The following is an 18,095-nucleotide window of genomic DNA, read 5'->3' as shown; positions in this document are numbered from 1 at the left end:
TTTGATAGGTAGACTTGATGGCGCCCCCCCCCCCCAAATCCTGGCGCCCTAGGCAGCTGCCTAAAGCTGCCTAATGGTAGAGCCGGCCCTGCACACCCCCTCGCATGCTGCCGCTGCAGGAAAAATCATTTGATGATCACCGATTATCGAATGATTTCTCCTGCCTTGCTCATAAGTCAGTCTGAACTGACTTTTAATTGCGGGCGCTGGGACGAAAAAAGGGTGGGGGCGGCAGCCGCCATCGGCCCGCCCGCGTACTCTTGGGAACTCCCAGCGGTTTCCTGGTTGTGCCCATAAAACACCAGGCATTCCCATGATCCCTTCTGGCAGAAATGACCATGAGAAAACCCTGGCCATCGGGGTAGGGGCCGGACTCGTATCACTGTGTGCAATCTAGAATCACCCCCCTGATCTCTGCTCTTCCCCTGGTCTCCTCAATAAGACAGCGCTATCAGTCAATGCTGAATGTTTACTGACGCAGCCCCGTTCCCTTGTGGTTATCCGGGCACCGATCAGCATTGGAAAGACAAAAAAACATGGACTGCGGGGGTTATTCTGATTCACTCGGAAAGGCACAATCACTCTCTAATGGACAAAACCATGTGCACTGCAGGTGGGGCTGATGTAACAGGTGCAGAGAGAGAGAGAGTTAGATTTGGGTGTTTTATTGTTTCTGTGCAGGGTAAATACTGGCTGCTTTATTTTTACACTGCAATATAGATATCAGTTTTGAAGTACACCCCCCACCCAAATCTAACTCTCTGCACCTGTTACATCAGCCCCACCTGCAGTGCACCTGGTTTTGTCCATTAGAGAGTGCTTGTGCCTTTCCGAGTGAATCAGAATAAACCCCTGTATCCGTCAGGTGTTTTATTTTCACGTAAAAAGGGTGCGGCTGGAAAACAATCAATAGGTCAACACCAAAATGTCACTGACAAAAGGTCGACACAAGCACAAGTTTGATGTAAAAAAAAAAAAAAGGTAGACATGAGTTTTTCAAGTTTTTTTGTGTTGACAACTGTCAACATAGACCCCCCAATTAGTGAAGCAAGTAAAGTTAAATAGGAATGTTGACCATTTGCTTGTGTCGACACTTGTCAATGTCAACCTTTCGATGTTGACCTAGACACTGGATAGTTTGTATTTTATTTAATCTCATTCAATAGTTAACACTGAGCCCAGAAGTACAGGAAACACCTGATTGTGCCCCGCAGCGTTGGCGCCTGCCAGATACATTCTGCTGTATGCAAATCTCCAGTCTCGCGCTTTATATATTTACTGTTAAATGTCAGCAACATTCTATTTCCTCTCAGGACTTGTTTTTCTAGTATAATCTGACACTACCATATGTCCCTACTTTCACAGTCTATAGATTGGGACCTTTGCGGGCTGTCGTCTCCGGGGGGACCCAAAAAAGGGGCGTGGACTCTGTGTGAGGGGCGTGGTTTTGGGCAAGTGGGCATGGCCTAGTTACGCAGACCTGTTGTTGCCATTTTGGGGGTGTGTCCAGTTCTCCGCGAGCAGCCTTCCTGAACCGACTATACTCCATGCGCACAGCACCTATTCATAGAGGCTGTGCAGAGCAGTGCTTAATCAAAGGCTCCGCAATGACTTCACATGTATTCCGCGGCCCCACGCGGGGCTCGCTGCGCAAGCCACGCTTCGGGCTCGTCACACTATCTAAAATCGACTGCACGCCGACGTGGATAATGGGGGTATGAAAAGGTCGGAGGACACGTACCGCTGTGCTCGCCACGCTTCGGGTTGGCATTGATAGTGGGGGTGGCGTTAACAATGGGGGTGCATTTCACATATTAATCACCCATCGGGGTTGGTGTACAATTAAAAATCGGGTCTTGTCGCATTGCATCAAATCGCATGCCATTGTAATGGCACGCGATGTGACGCGATGTTAAAATTGTACAGAATTGGACAAAAAACTTTTAAAACCCTCATATCGGGTCAGATCAGGTCCCATCGCATACCTTAACTATGGTATGCGATGGGGCCCGACGGGTGCCGTGCTAGGAAACAAGTACCTCATGCGGCCCTCGCATCCGGCCAGAAAAGTAGGCAAGTCTCTGGATACCTAGCTGCCCCCAGCGATGACATGATTTACACTAAATTGTGTCATCATTGCCCCCACCCCCCACTGTGGAACACTGGTCATATCAGCATTGTATAGTGGGGGCATGGCCACCGATGCAATCATGGAAACCACGCCCCTTGGTTCAGACTGATTTCCACGCCCTGCACCCTATGTTTCATGCCCCCTCCCAGCACTACTTCGTGCTGTGCAAACCCTGCTGCCTCCTCCCAGATGGCAACTATGGGTAAAATTAAACATACTCCCTGAATTTGCACCAAAATGTTATGTCAGAAGTGGGATTTGAACCCACGCCTCCATTCGGAGACCAGAACACCCAGTTACAGGTAAGAGATCACTCTTGAGTCTGGCGCCTTAGACCGCTCGGCCATCCTGACAACTGATGTTCCAGCTGACGTCTGACATTGTATGTGCGGGATGTGACCACAGACCTGAGTCTCTTCTTGTTATAACAGCTCTTTCCTGCATTATCTGGTGTATGTTGCTTGTTACCAGATGGATTCAGTGGAATTATAATAATTATATCGGTCTCCTAAAGGTGCGATACTAGACGATACATTAACCGATATGCACGCTAACGATTATTGTGCATATCGTCTAGTATGTACGCATTATATCATTAACCCTGCGCATGCCTGTGGGTCGTCCTCCATGGTCTATACATGCCGGAATGCAGCATGGTCTCCCTTGTCGCGACCGGCATCGGTAAGTGTGTATGCCGACTACCCCGCCGGGTCCCTGTCATTGTTGATACCGCACAGGATATATATATCGCCTATTCTGTGTACCCAGCGTGGTGGACCTGTCGACCATTAGTGGTGGACCTAGTGACTGTGGACCATTAGTGGTGGACCTAGTGACTGTGGACCATTAGTGGTGAACCTAGTGACTGTGGACCATTAGTGGTGGACCTAGTGACTGTGGACCATTAGTGGTGAACCTAGTGACTGTGGACCATTAGTGGTGGACCTAGTGACTGTGGACCATTAGTGGTGGACCTAGTGACTGTGGACCATTAGTGGTGGACCTAGTGACTGTGGACCATTAGTGGTGGACCTAGTCACTGTGGACCATTAGTGGTGGACCTAGTGACTGTGGACCATTAGTGGTGGACCTAGTGACTGTGGACCATTAGTGGTGGACCTAGTGACTGTGGACCATAAGTGGTGGACCTAGTGACTGTGGACCATTAGTGGTGGACCTAGTCACTGTGGACCATTAGTGGTGGACCTAGTGACTGTGGACCATTAGTGGTGGACCTAGTGACTGTGGACCATTAGTGGTGGACCTAGTGACTGTCGACCTAGACGTTGTCTATAATGTATTCCGTAACCAATAGGAGTCAGTGTTACAGCTGGACGTTCATTTCTTTGCCCTGCACATGCCCCAGAGATGAGCATACGCCTTCATTATACCCAGTCCTATACGGGGCTGCTGTCTGGGCTATGGGACAGTTATTAGGTCAACCACTATTGGTCAACAGTCATTAGGCCGACACATTAAAAAGGTTAACAAGCATTATGGTCAAAAAGGTCAACATGGCAAAGGGTCGACTTCAGTTTTATAATTTTTTTGTGTCTGTGTTGACATAGGTCAACATGGATCCAGTATAAGTGTACGCGTCCCCTCACATGGCTCTCTGCGCTGAGCACACTATTATATTCTCCCACTATGCCCACTGGGATGGTAACGTATGAAAAAGTTAGTTTAAAAAAAAAAAACATCAAAAACTCACGTCGACCACTTGACCTAATCCATGTCAACCCTTTTCATTTAACCCTCTAGACCAGTTCATATTTTCCGGACCACCTATCTGTTTTTTATTTGATGGATAGTAATGACTGCCCCTGTGCACCAGCTAGGTGATCTGGGAAATGAGACAGTTAGTAATGACTGCACCTGTGCACCAGCTAGGTGATCTGGGAAATGAGACAGTTAGTAATGACTGCACCTGTGCACCAGCTAGGTGATCTGGGAAATGAAATAGTTAGTAATGACTGCACCTGTGCACCAGCTAAGTGATCTGGGAAATGAGACAGTTAGTAATGACTGCACCTGTGCACCAGCTAGGTGATCTGGGAAATGTGACGGTTAGTAATGACTGCTCCTGTGCACCAGCTAGGTGATCTGGGAAATGAAACAGTTAGTATTGACTGCACCTGTGCACCAGCTAGGTCAGGTTTTCCACATCGCCTAGCTGGTGCACAGCTGTAACCATTACTAATTGTCACATTTCCCAGACCACCAAGCTGGTGCACAGCTGTAACCATTACTATTTGTCACATTTCCCAGACCACCTAGCTGGTGCACAGGTGTAGTCATTACTAACGGTCACATTTCCCAGACTCCCTAGCTGGTTCACAGGTGTAGTCATTACTAACTGTCACATTTCCCAGACTCCCTAGCTGGTTCACAGGTGTAGTCATTACTAACTGTCACATTTCCCAGACTCCCTCTCTGGTGCACAGCTGTAGTCATTACTAACTGTCACATTTTTGAACCTGCTGATTCTATTATAGATCCACAGGTTGCCTGAGAAACATGAACTGTTGGTAGATCTTGAGGACAGGTTTGACCACGCCTGCTCTAGACCATTCATACCAGATCCTAACAAAAAAAGCTTAAGTAAGACTAGCCAAGTGACTCTGGGGCCCATTTATCAAACCATGTTTGCGGCTAAATCCCGGAAAACACCAGTTTTCGGTGTTTAGCCGCAAATATTAAGTATCACCTAAATGTATCAAAGGTGGACCGCAGCAGGAATCTCCCCGCCGGCCGCATCCCCCATAGGTTTCTATCAGGGATGTGAAGCTGCCCGATGTATTAACATCGGGCAGCCCGGCATCGCACCCCTGGGCTATGGCCATTCTGGGATGGCCATAGCCCATTGTAGCCTATGGCTGCGGGATCACACTGTCGAGCGGGGCAGTGCGGTCAGAGGGGTCGGTGGAGGTCAGGGCATTCCGGGTCAGGGCTTCGCAGGGACGGGCTCCTTTTGGAGCCCTGTCCCTGCACCCTTCTAATAATACATCAAGGCGGTATTTCACAATACCGCAATGCGATGTCTGGCGATGTCACCGCGCTGGCATCGCTCTAGGTTGATAAATGCGCCTCTCTATCTGACATGTCCATTATCGTGTTTCCAAGCCATTAATCACAGGAGCATCTGACTATGCAGAAACTAGTAAGTAGGTTGGTCAGGCAGTACTATGGTCAAAGACAATAAAAGAGAAAAATGGTACACAGTAATCTATTCAAAGTCAAATGGTTTCAGAGTAACAGGACAAAGGTAAAAGGCCAAAGGCCAGGTGACATTAATAATACTTCTTTGTAATTCTGTGTATAGGGCACAATGGAGGTGTGGCCTAAACCCTTCCTCCAGGACAGAGACTCCTGCGGTGCGTGGGCAAACAGATGACACACCTAGGGGACATGGTGAGAACATTTGCACTCCAATAGGTATACAGTATATGCAAGAAATTGCAGGCCTGAATTTCTTCTTAAAAAAATAAAATACAAGGATAAATTTATCCCTGTGCACTATATTGTGCCATGTGACTTAGGTGCTGTAATAGTCACGTGATGCTCTGCAAAAGGTGTGTGATTACAGATATCAGCAGCGCTGCGGGACGGGCAGTGCAGTGGCGGGTATTAGATTTTAAAAATACCTGTCGAATGACTGGCCATTCTCTGATTGGCTGAGAGCTCTCTCAGCCAATCAGAGAACGGCCGGTCATTTGACAGGTATTTTAAAAATCTAATACCCGCCACTGCACTGCCCGTCCCGCAGCGCTGCTGATATCTGTGATCACTCCGCCCGGCCAGGTGATGGTCAGCACTCGCCGGCGCCGCCAGCTAAGCGCTCAGGGACCCGCTGCTCCCCCTGGCCCCTGCCCCTCACTGCCCGCCCCCTGCTCCCCGACATGTGATAAATCGCAAGCGATTTATCACATGTGAATTGGCTCATCAAGTGCCAAATTGTATGTGAGCCTCCTGGGGAGCTGCCGGGCGGCTCACAGGAGAATTGGGTCCGACTTGTCCTAAGGACAAGTTGGCCTAGTGTATGGGGGCCTTTAGACATTTTTAGTGAGAGAATCAGAAAGTGAGAGATTTGGTAAGATATTTTTTTTAAAGCGGCAATCATTTACACTGAAAATCACACTGGTTTTGCAGTGTAAATGATTGCCACCAGGGCCGGTGCAAGGCACCGGAGCGCCCCAGGCGAGTCGGGGTGGGGGCGCCCCGGTGCCGGGGGGGGGTACCTGTCGTTCGGCGCTGTGTATTTAAATCTGGCGGCGGAGGTATGCGGAAGCGCTTCTAGTGTGAAAACACTGGCAGCACGCTGATTGGCTGAGATCAGCGTGCGCCGTGCTGCCAGAGTTTTCACACTAGAAGCGCTTCCGCGTAGCCCGGCGCATAGCGCTCGTGATTTTTAATGGACTGCAGGGACCCCCGCTGCCTCCGCCGCCAGATTTAAATAGACAGCGCCGTAGGACAGGTACCTGGGCGGCACAAAATGCCGCCCTCCAGTGGCCGGCGCCCTAGGCAAATGCCTAGATTTGGCTCGTGGTGGCGCCAGCCCTGATTGCCACTTTAAAATAAAACTGGAGATTTCTTACCAAATCTCTCACTTTCTGATTCTCTCATCCTATTACATTTCTTCCTTTAAGTCTAGAAAGCGCTGGGTCATCCAAGAGTAGACAGCAGAGAGACACGTAGAAATGTGAGTGAGCATAGAGGGAGAGAGATCAAGAAAGGAGAGGTAGAGTTGAGTATTATCCACATAGAAGTGATATTTGAAGTTGAGTGAGCGAATGGGCTCACCCAGAGAGGACGTATAGAGGCCTTTATTCTGGTTCACTCACAAAGACAAATTCCTTCTCAAATGGACAAAACCATGCTGTACTGCAGGGGGGCAGATGTAACATGTGCAGAGGGAATTCGATTTGGGTGAGTTATTTTGTTTCTGTGCAATGAAAATACTGACTGCTTTATTTTTACACTGCAATATAGATCTCACTTTGAAGTAAAAACCCACCAAAATCTAACTCTCTCTGCACATGTTACATCTGCCCCACCTGCCCCGCCCCCTCCATGGAGATCAGTGATTTTTATTTCCCATAATGGGGCGGGGCTTAATGACATCACAGTCAGGAGCATTTGAAAGTCGGCAACCCTGCCTTATATGCTGAAACAATGCATGTGCTCTGCTTAATTGGACTCTACCACCCAATCCCCCACCCCCCTACTACAATGAATAGTAACAAAAGTGGCTTACATACACAACCAGGGTATTCCAAGAGAACATGTATCTTTAAGAATTATGAGAAGTTCCTCCCTTCAGAGGCAAGAGAGGATTTCTAGATAACTTGCAATCTGCAGTTTGTCAATGACACATTTCTAATATCTAAAGCAGTGCGCAGAATGATCAATTACCTATACAAATAGCAAATCAGTCTATCACAGGTGGAATAATCTGCATCCCATATCAAGTCTATATGTTTTTTATTTGGGATAACTGCTTTAAGATGACGTGGATTTCCAGTGGTCACATTTATTACCATCACTATTGTCTTGGCCTCTCCTATATTACTAGTAAGCCCAATCGAAGCTAATGCTTCGAAAGCTAGTCTGCTACCTTGTGATTGCCTCTGTGTTTGTGCATGTGTGAGAGAGAAAGAGATGTAGTTTCACTTGCTGCCAACAGATGGCAGTGTTTCAGAGATACACAATCAGACGCTAGACTTAGATATAGATGATAAATAGACCACATATTTCATTGGGGGTTTTGCATGAAGAACCTTCTTGTTCATATTGATCAGGAGCCCAGAACTTGCTAAATCTCCGGTTCTAATTAGCTTTAACTCATTTTTGTTAGCAATATAATTGCCTTACACTAGATTGTTGGGCTAAATAATTTTATTTTGCCATTTTTTTAATAGAAATTTGAAAAATTGCTCTGTAGTGGATTCCCCGTGTGGTAGTAACTGGGACATAAAGGCCCACCAGGGGATATAGGGATTTATACTGGTTTGATTGTTATTTTTAAAATTGGTCAAATCTTTTGTATTTCTGACCACAGAACACAATGTAAATTTCCATAAAGGGAAAAAAGAAAAAAACAATCGAGCCAGATAGGAGTCGAACCTACAATCTTCTGATCCGTAGTCAGACGCGTTATCCATTGCGCCACTGGCCCCACATGCTGGAGACCCCGGGGGTAGTTATTATGTATGTCAGGGGATACACGCTGGAGTCCCCGGGGGTAGTTATTATGTATGTCAGGGGATACACGCTGGAGACCCCGGGGATAGTTATTATGTATGTCAGGGGATACACGCTGGAGACCCCGGGGGTAGTTATTATGTATGTCAGGGGATACACCCTGGAGACCCCAGGGGTAGTTATTATGTATGTCAGGGGATACACGCTGGAGACCCCAGGGGTAGTTATTATGTATGTCAGGGGATACATGCTGGAGACCCCAGGGGTAGTTATTATGTATGTCAGGGGATACATGCTGGAGACCCCAGGGGTAGTTATTATGTATGTCAGGGGATACATGCTGGAGACCCCGGGGGTAGTTATTATGTATGTCAGGGGATACACGCTGGAGACCCCAGGGGTAGTTATTATGTATGTCAGGGGATACATGCTGAAGTCCCCAGGGGTAGTTATTATGTATGTCAGGGGATACACGCTGGAGACCCCAGGGGTAGTTATTATGTATGTCAGGGGATACACGCTGGAGACCCCGGGGGTAGTTATTATGTATGTCAGGGGATACACGCTGGAGACCCCAGGGGTAGTTATTATGTATGTCAGGGGATACATGCTGGAGACCCCAGGGGTAGTTATTATGTATGTCAGGGGATACACGCTGGAGACCCCAGGGGTAGTTATTATGTATGTCAGGGGATACACGCTGGAGACCCCAGGGGTAGTTATTATGTATGTCAGGGGATACATGCTGGAGAACCCGGGGGTAGTTATTATGTATGTCAGGGGATACACGCTGGAGACCCCAGGGGTAGTTATTATGTATGTCAGGGGATACACGCTGGAGACCCCAGGGGTAGTTATTATGTATGTCAGGGGATACAGGCTCGAGATCCCAGGGGTAGTTATTACGTATATCTGGGGATACATGCTCGAGTCCCCAGGGGAAGTTATTATGTATGTCAGGGGATACACGCTGGAGACCCCAGGGGTAGTTATTATGTATGTCAGGGGATACAGGCTGGAGATCCCAGGGGTAGTTATTACGTATATCAGGGGATACATGCTGGAGTCCCCAGGGGTAGTTATTATGTATGTCAGGGGATACAGGCTGGAGATCCCAGGGGTAGTTATTACGTATATCAGGGGATACATGCTGGAGTCCCCAGGGGTAGTTATTATGTATGTCAGGGGATACACGCTGGAGACCCCAGGGGTAGTTATTATGTATGTCAGGGGATACACGCTGGAGACCCCGGGGTAGTTATTATGTATGTCAGGGGATACACGCTGGAGACCCCAGGGGTAGTTATTATGTATGTCAGGGGATACACGCTGGAGACCCCAGGGGTAGTTATTATGTATGTCAGGGGATACAGGCTGGAGATCCCAGGGGTAGTTATTACGTATATCAGGGGATACATGCTGGAGTCCCCAGGGGTAGTTATTATGTATGTCAGGGGATACACGCTGGAGACCCCAGGGGTAGTTATTATGTATGTCAGGGGATACACGCTGGAGACCCCAGGGGTAGTTATTATGTATGTCAGGGGATACACGCTGGAGACCCCAGGGGTAGTTATTATGTATGTCAGGGGATACACGCTGGAGACCCCGGGGGTAGTTATTATGAATGTCAGGGGATACACGCTGGAGACCCCAGGGGTAGTTATTATCTATGTCAGGGGATACACGCTGGAGACCCCAGGGGAAGTTATTATCTATGTCAGGGGATACACGCTGGAGACCCCAGGGGTAGTTATTATGAATGTCAGGGGATACACGCTGGAGACCCCAGGGGTAGTTATTATGTATGTCAGGGGATACACGCTGGTGGAGACCCCAGGGGTAGTTATTATGTATGTCAGGGGATACACGCTGGAGACCCCAGAGGTAGTTATTACGTATGTCGGGGGATACACGCTGGAGACCCCTGGGGTAGTTATTATGTATGTCAGGGGATACATGCTGAAGTCCCCAGGGGTAGTTATTATGTATGTCAGGGGATACACGCTGGAGACCCCAGGGGTAGTTATTATGTAAGTCAGGGGATACATGCTGTAGACCCCAGGGGTAGTTATTACGTATATCAGGGGATACATGCTGGAGATCCCAGTGGTAGTTATTATGTATGTCAGGGGATATAGGCTGGAGACCCCAGGGGTAGTTATTATGTATGTAAGGGGATACACGCTGGAGACCCCGGGGGTAGTTATTATGTATGTCAGGGGATACACGCTGGAGACCCCTGGGGTAGTTATTATGTATGTCAGGGGATACACGCTGGAGACCCCAGGGGTAGTTATTATGTATGTCAGGGGATACAGGCTGGAGATCCCTGGGGTAGTTATTACGTATATCAGGGGATACATGCTGGAGTCCCCAGGGGTAGTTATTATGTATGTCAGGGGATACACGCTGGAGATCCCTGGGGTAGTTATTACGTATATCAGGGGATACATGCTGGAGTCCCCAGGGGTAGTTATTATGTATGTCAGGGGATACACGCTGGAGACCCCGGGGGTAGTTATTATGAATGTCAGGGGATACACGCTGGAGACCCCAGGGGTAGTTATTATGGGCGAGATGTATCAAATGGAAAATGCGGTAAAACCCCGGTTTTACCGCATTTTCCAATGTATCAAAAATGATACCGCACTGAAGGGTATCGCCACCTTTGGGTGGCGATACCCTATAGAAGCCTATGGGCTTCTTTTCGCCGCCCGCCGACGCAAACCCGCCGCCTCGCCGACCTCTCCTATATTACTAGTAAGCCCAATCGAAGCTAATGCTTCGAAAGCTAGTCTGCTACCTTGTGATTGCCTCTCTGTTTGTGCTTGTGTGAGAGAGAAAGAGATGTAGTTTCACTTGCTGCCAACAGATGGCAGGGTTTTAGAGATACACAATCAGACGCCAGACATAGATATAGATGATAAATAGACCACATATTTCATTGGGGGTTTTGCATGAAGAACCTTCTTGTTCATATTGATCAGGAGCCCAGAACTTGCTAAATTTCCGGTAATTAGCTATAACTCATTTTTGTTAGCAATATAATTGCTTTCCACTAGATTGTTGGGCTAAATAATTTTATTTTGCCATTTTTTATAGGAATTTGATACCCCTAAAAAATTGCTCTGTAGTGGATTCCCCGTATGGTATTAACTGGGACATAAAGGCCCAACAGGGGATATAGGGATTTATACTGGTTTGATTGTTATTTTTAAAATTGGTCAAATCTTTTGTATTTCTGACCACAGAAAACAATGTAAATTTCCATAAAGGGAAAAAAGAAAAAAACAAGCGAGCCAGGTAGGAGTCGAACCTACAATCTTCTGATCCGTAGTCAGACGCGTTATCCATTGCGCCACTGGCCCCACATGCTAGAGACCCGAGGGGTAGTTATTATGTATGTCAGGGGATACACGCTGGAGACCCCAGGGGTAGTTATTATGTATGTCAGGGGATACATGCTGGAGACCCCGGGGGTAGTTATTATGTATATCAGGGGATACACGCTGGAGACCCCAGGGGTAGTTATTATGTATGTCAGGGGATACATGCTGGAGACCCCAGGGGTAGTTATTATGTATGTCAGGGGATATACGCTGGAGACCCCAGGGGTAGTTATTATGTATGTCAGGGGATACATGCTGAAGTCCCCAGGGGTCATTATTATGTATGTCAGGGGATACACGCTGGAGACCCCAGGGGTAGTTATTATGTATATCAGGGGATACATGCTGGAGACCCCGGGGGTAGTTATTATGTATGTCAGGGGATACACGCTGGAGACCCCAGGGGTAGTTATTATGTATGTCAGGGGATACATGCTGGAGACCCCAGGGGTAGTTATTATGTATGTCAGGGGATATACGCTGGAAACCCCAGGGGTAGTTATTATGTATGTCAGGGGATACATGCTGAAGTCCCCAGGGGTAGTTATTATGTATGTCAGGGGATACACGCTGGAGACCCCAGGGGTAGTTATTATGTATGTCAGGGGATACATGCTGGAGACCCCGGGGGTAGTTATTATGTATGTCAGGGGATACACGCTGGAGACCCCAGGGGTAGTTATTATGTATGTCAGGGGATACATGCTGGAGACCCCAGGGGTAGTTATTATGTATGTCAGGGGATATACGCTGGAGACCCCAGGGGTAGTTATTATGTATGTCAGGGGATACATGCTGAAGTCCCCAGGGGTAGTTATTATGTATGTCAGGGGATACATGCTGGAGACCCCAGGGGTAGTTATTATGTATGTCAGGGGATACATGCTGGAGACCCCGGGGGTAGTTATTATGTATGTCAGGGGATACACGCTGGAGACCCCTGGGGTAGTTATTATGTATGTCAGGGGATACACGCTGGAGACCCCAGGGGTAGTTATTATGTATGTCAGGGGATACACGCTGGAGACCCCAGGGGTAGTTATTATGTATGTCAGGGGATACATGCTGGAGACCCCGGGGGTAGTTATTATGTATGTCAGGGGATGCACGCTGGAGACCCCAGGGGTAGTTATTATGTATGTCAGGGGATACACGCTGGAGACCCCAGGGGTAGTTATTATGTATGTCAGGGGATATACGCTGGAGACCCCAGGGGTAGTTATTATGTATGTCAGGGGATACATGCTGAAGTCCCCAGGGGTAGTTATTATGTATGTCAGGGGATACACGCTGGAGACCCCAGGGGTAGTTATTATGTATGTCAGGGGATACAGGCTCGAGATCCCAGGGGTAGTTATTACGTATATCTGGGGATACATGCTCGAGTCCCCAGGGGTAGTTATTATGTATGTCAGGGGATACACGCTGGAGACCCCAGGGGTAGTTATTATGTATGTCAGGGGATACAGGCTGGAGATCCCAGGGGTAGTTATTACGTATATCAGGGGATACATGCTGGAGTCCCCAGGGGTAGTTATTATGTATGTCAGGGGATACAGGCTGGAGATCCCAAGGGTAGTTATTACGTATATCAGGGGATACATGCTGGAGTCCCCAGGGGTAGTTATTATGTATGTCAGGGGATACACGCTGGAGACCCCAGGGGTAGTTATTATGTATGTCAGGGGATACACGCTGGAGACCCCGGGGTAGTTATTATGTATGTCAGGGGATACACGCTGGAGACCCCAGGGGTAGTTATTATGTATGTCAGGGGATACACGCTGGAGACCCCAGGGGTAGTTATTATGTATGTCAGGGGATACAGGCTGGAGATCCCAGGGGTAGTTATTACGTATATCAGGGGATACATGCTGGAGTCCCCAGGGGTAGTTATTATGTATGTCAGGGGATACACGCTGGAGACCCCAGGGGTAGTTATTATGTATGTCAGGGGATACACGCTGGAGACCCCGGGATAGTTATTATGTATGTCAGGGGATACACGCTGGAGACCCCAGGGGTAGTTATTATGTATGTCAGGGGATACACGCTGGAGACCCCAGGGGTAGTTATTATGTATGTCAGGGGATACAGGCTGGAGATCCCAGGGGTAGTTATTACGTATATCAGGGGATACACGCTGGAGACCCCAGGGGTAGTTATTATGTATGTCAGGGGATACACGCTGGAGACCCCGGGGTAGTTATTATGTATGTCAGGGGATACACGCTGGAGACCCCAGGGGTAGTTATTATGTATGTCAGGGGATACACGCTGGAGACCCCGGGGGTAGTTATTATGAATGTCAGGGGATACACGCTGGAGACCCCAGGGGTAGTTATTATCTATGTCAGGGGATACACGCTGGAGACCCCAGGGGAAGTTATTATCTATGTCAGGGGATACACGCTGGAGACCCCAGGGGTAGTTATTATGAATGTCAGGGGATACACGCTGGAGACCCCAGGGGTAGTTATTATGTATGTCAGGGGATACACGCTGGTGGAGACCCCAGGGGTAGTTATTATGTATGTCAGGGGATACACGCTGGAGACCCCAGAGGTAGTTATTACGTATGTCGGGGGATACACGCTGGAGACCCCTGGGGTAGTTATTATGTATGTCAGGGGATACATGCTGAAGTCCCCAGGGGTAGTTATTATGTATGTCAGGGGATACACGCTGGAGACCCCAGGGGTAGTTATTATGTATGTCAGGGGATACATACTTTACACAGAAATATGGCTCCTAGATCCAGTCCCATACCAGTCCTTGCTGCCAGGTCTCGCCCCCTCTCAACTTCCACACCTTTCACACGCACCCACAACCCACACAACCTAATTACGATCTCACCTGTCCCCTCCCTTCCTTTCTCCTGTGCTCTCTGGAATGCTAGATCAGTCTGCAACAAGCTCCCAATTATCCACGACCTCTTTATCTCCCACTTTTTTAACCTTCTTGCCATCACTGAAACCTGGCTGTCCGCATCTGACACTACCTCCCCTGCTGCCCTCTCTTATGGAGGCCTCTCCTTCACACACTCGGTCAGACCGGATGGCCGCCAGGGTGGAGGAGTGGGCATCCTCCTCTCCCCCAACTGCACCTTCCGCGCCATCCCACCTGAGCCCTCCCTCACATTCTCCACCTTTGAGGTACACACTATCCGCCTCTTCTACCCCATTCACCTCCTTGTGGCTGTAATCTACCGCCCCCCTGGCCCCTGCTCCCCTTTCCTTGATAACTTTGCTGCGTGGCTTCCACACTTTCTTGCCTCTGACCTCCCCTCTATCATCCTCGGTGACTTTAACATTCCTATTGACATCAATAATGCTGCCTCCTCTAACCTTCTTGACCTTACCACCTCCTTTGGACTTTCTCAATGGACCTCCACCCCCACTCATAATCTCGGACACTCCCTTGACCTAGTCTTCACCCACCATTGTAATCTCTCTGATTTCTCTAATTCTTCCTTCCCACTCTCTGACCACAATCTGCTCTCTTTCACCCTCTCATCCTCCCCTCTACCCTCATTGCCCAGACCCACAGTCACCAGACGTAACCTCGGATCTCTTGACCCCACTGTCCTGTCTTCCCTGGAGACTTTCCTCTCTCCTCTCTCAACCATGACTTGCCCCAACCAGGCTGCCTCTTTCTATTATTCTTCTCTCACCTCTGCTCTCGACTCTGTAGCCCCCCTCCACACTGTTCCCCTTCGACGTTTTAAACCACAACCCTGGCACAACAAAATAACTAGATTCTTGCAAAAATGTGCACGCTCTGCTGAACGCCTCTGGAGAAAATCTCACTCTCTGGAAGACTTCCTCCATTTCAAGTTTATTCTCTCCTCCTACAGCGCTGCTCTCTCCTATACCAAACAATCTTTCTTCAAATCTCTCATCTCTTCCCATTCCTCCAATCCCCGACGTCTCTTTGATACTTTCAACACTCTACTTCGCCCTGCACCACCCCTCCTCCCTTCATCCCTCACTGCCACTGACTTTGCCTCCTTCTTCCTCTCTAAAATTGAGGTAATCCGACATGATATCTCCTTCCATACCCCCTCTGCAGCCCACCCACCCCAATCATCCTCCCCTACCAACTACCCCACTCTGTCATCCTTCTGCCCTACTACAGCTGAGGAAGTCCGCTCACTCATCTCATCCTCTCCCCCCTCTACCTGTCCCTTGGACCCTCTCCCCTCCCGTCTCCTCAGTTCCCTCTCCCCCACTGGCTGCTCCCACCTTGCTCACCTCTTTAACCTATCTCTTTCTACTGGCATCTTTCCCTCACCCTTCAAACACGCTCTGGTCTCGCCTATTCTTAAAAAACCTAACCTGGACCCTTTATCTCCCACAAGCTACCGCCCTATCTCTCTTCTCCCATTTGCCTCTAAAATACTAGAACGGCTGGTTTACAGGCGTCTCACCAGCTACCTGTCTGACCACTCCATCCTAGATCCCCTTCAATCTGGCTTTCGCCCACTTCACTCCACTGAGACTGCCCTAGTGAAAGTCACCAATGACCTGCTGTCAGCCAAATCCAAGGGTCACTTCTCCCTGCTTATCCTTTTGGACCTATCTGCTGCCTTTGACACTGTGGATCACCCTCTCCTCCTCCACACACTCCAAAACATTGGCCTCTCTGGCACAGTCTTCAACTGGTTTTCCTCTTACCTCTTCAACCGTTCCTTCTCAGTCTCTGCCTCTGGCTCTACCTCACCACCTTCTATCCTTCCTGTCGGGGTCCCTCAGGGTTCCGTCCTTGGCCCCATTCTGTTCTCTCTGTACACCTCCTCTCTGGGTGCACTCATTAACTCCTTTGGCTTCCAATATCACCTCTATGCAGATGACACCCAAATCTACCTCTCCTCTCCTGATCTGTCCCCCACTGTTTTCTCTCAAGTTTCCAACTGCCTCGCTGCCATCTCTACCTGGATGTCTGAGCGATTTCTGAAGCTGAATATGGACAAAACCGAACTTATTATCTTTCCCCCACCCAGAGCTATGCCCCCTACTAATATCTCTATCACTGTTAACAACACCATCATCTCCCCTGTTCCCCAACTCCGCTGCCTGGGTGTCACACTTGACTCCTCCCTCTCCTTTGCACCCCACATCCAAGCCCTGGCCCATTCTTGCCGGTTCCAGTTACGCAACATTGCTCGCATCAGGCCCTTTCTCTCACAGAGTGCAACTAAGCTGATCATCCACTCATTAGTCATCTCACGGCTTGAATACTGTAATGCTCTTCTCACTGGCCTCGCTCAATCCCAACTAGCTCCTCTCCAATCTGTCCTCAATGCTGCAGCCAGGCTTATCTTCCTCTCCCGCCGCTCTAACTCTGCTACTCCCCTTCAACAAAATCTGCACTGGCTTCCATTCCCCTACAGAATCCTCTTCAAACACCTCACACTCACATACAGGGCCATCTCTAATTCCATTGCTCCATATATCTCTAACCTCATCTCCATTCATACACCCTCCCGCCCTCTACGGTCAGCTGACGACTGTCGTCTCTCCTCCACCCTGATCACTGCTTCCCATGCTAGAGTACAGGACTTTGCCCGTGCTGCACCCCTTCAGTGGAACGCACTCCCTCGCTCCATTAGACTCTCCCCGACCTTGCAAAGCTTCAAACGGGCACTGAAAACTCACCTATTCATCAAAGCGTACCCTTCCACTGCATAAACCAGCTGGTTCTCCGACCCCTTGCCTGTTTCCTGTTTACATCCTGCTATCTAACCACCACCCCCTCGCTTGCACCTCTTGTAATCTGTCTGTCTCCCCTTCCTACTAGATTGTAAGCTCCTCCGAGTAGGGCCCTCTTCCCTCCTGTTGTCAAAGCCCACTTCTCTTCACATTTCACTCACAGCTCTCCTTTACTCCAACACTCAGTGATGAGTCTTCATACTCATCTCCATCATTGGCCTCAAGCCTCTAGTTGTATGTTGATTGGGTCCTTACTACTTACATTTAAGCTGTAATGTGTATTGAACTGTGGTGCTCTTTATTTGTACTGTATTTTAGTTTTTATTCAATGTTATGCCAAGTTTTTGTCTCCTTGTATTGTTCCTTTGTACGACGCTGCGAAACACTTGTGGCGCCTTATAAATAAAATTATAATAATAATAATAATAATAATGCTGTAGACCCCAGGGGTAGTTATTACATATATCAGGGGATACATGCTGGAGATCCCAGTGGTAGTTATTTTGTATGTCAGGGGATATAGGCTGGAGACCCCAGGGGTAGTTATTATGTATGTCAGGGGATACACGCTGGAGACCCCGGGGGTAGTTATTATGTATGTCAGGGGATACACGCTGGAGACCCCTGGGGTAGTTATTATGTATGTCAGGGGATACATGC

General features: G+C 48.6%; 3 non-coding genes across 3 annotated transcripts; all 3 read right to left on the bottom strand.

Annotated features, from left to right (window-relative positions):
• Window positions 1–2,374: 2,374 nt before the first annotated feature.
• On the bottom strand, window positions 2,375–2,484 carry TRNAL-CAA (transfer RNA leucine (anticodon CAA)). The gene is made up of 2 exons: window positions 2,447–2,484; window positions 2,375–2,420 (listed from the first exon to the last, which is right to left on the bottom strand). It is a non-coding gene; the product is annotated as a tRNA-Leu (tRNA).
• Window positions 2,485–8,233: 5,749 nt separating this feature from the next.
• On the bottom strand, window positions 8,234–8,306 carry TRNAR-ACG (transfer RNA arginine (anticodon ACG)). Its single transcript has one exon. It is a non-coding gene; the product is annotated as a tRNA-Arg (tRNA).
• A 3,324-nt stretch (window positions 8,307–11,630) lies between these two features.
• Window positions 11,631–11,703, bottom strand: TRNAR-ACG (transfer RNA arginine (anticodon ACG)). The gene has a single exon. It is a non-coding gene; the product is annotated as a tRNA-Arg (tRNA).
• Between the last annotated feature and the right edge of the window lie 6,392 nt (window positions 11,704–18,095).

Source organism: Crinia signifera, chromosome 9, assembly GCF_055691185.1.
Source record: "Crinia signifera chromosome 9, ASM5569118v1, whole genome shotgun sequence".
NCBI classification, from domain to species: domain Eukaryota; kingdom Metazoa; phylum Chordata; class Amphibia; order Anura; family Myobatrachidae; genus Crinia; species Crinia signifera.
The sequence above is the reverse complement of the archived record's forward strand: the minus strand, read 5'-3'. Positions and strand labels throughout refer to the sequence as shown.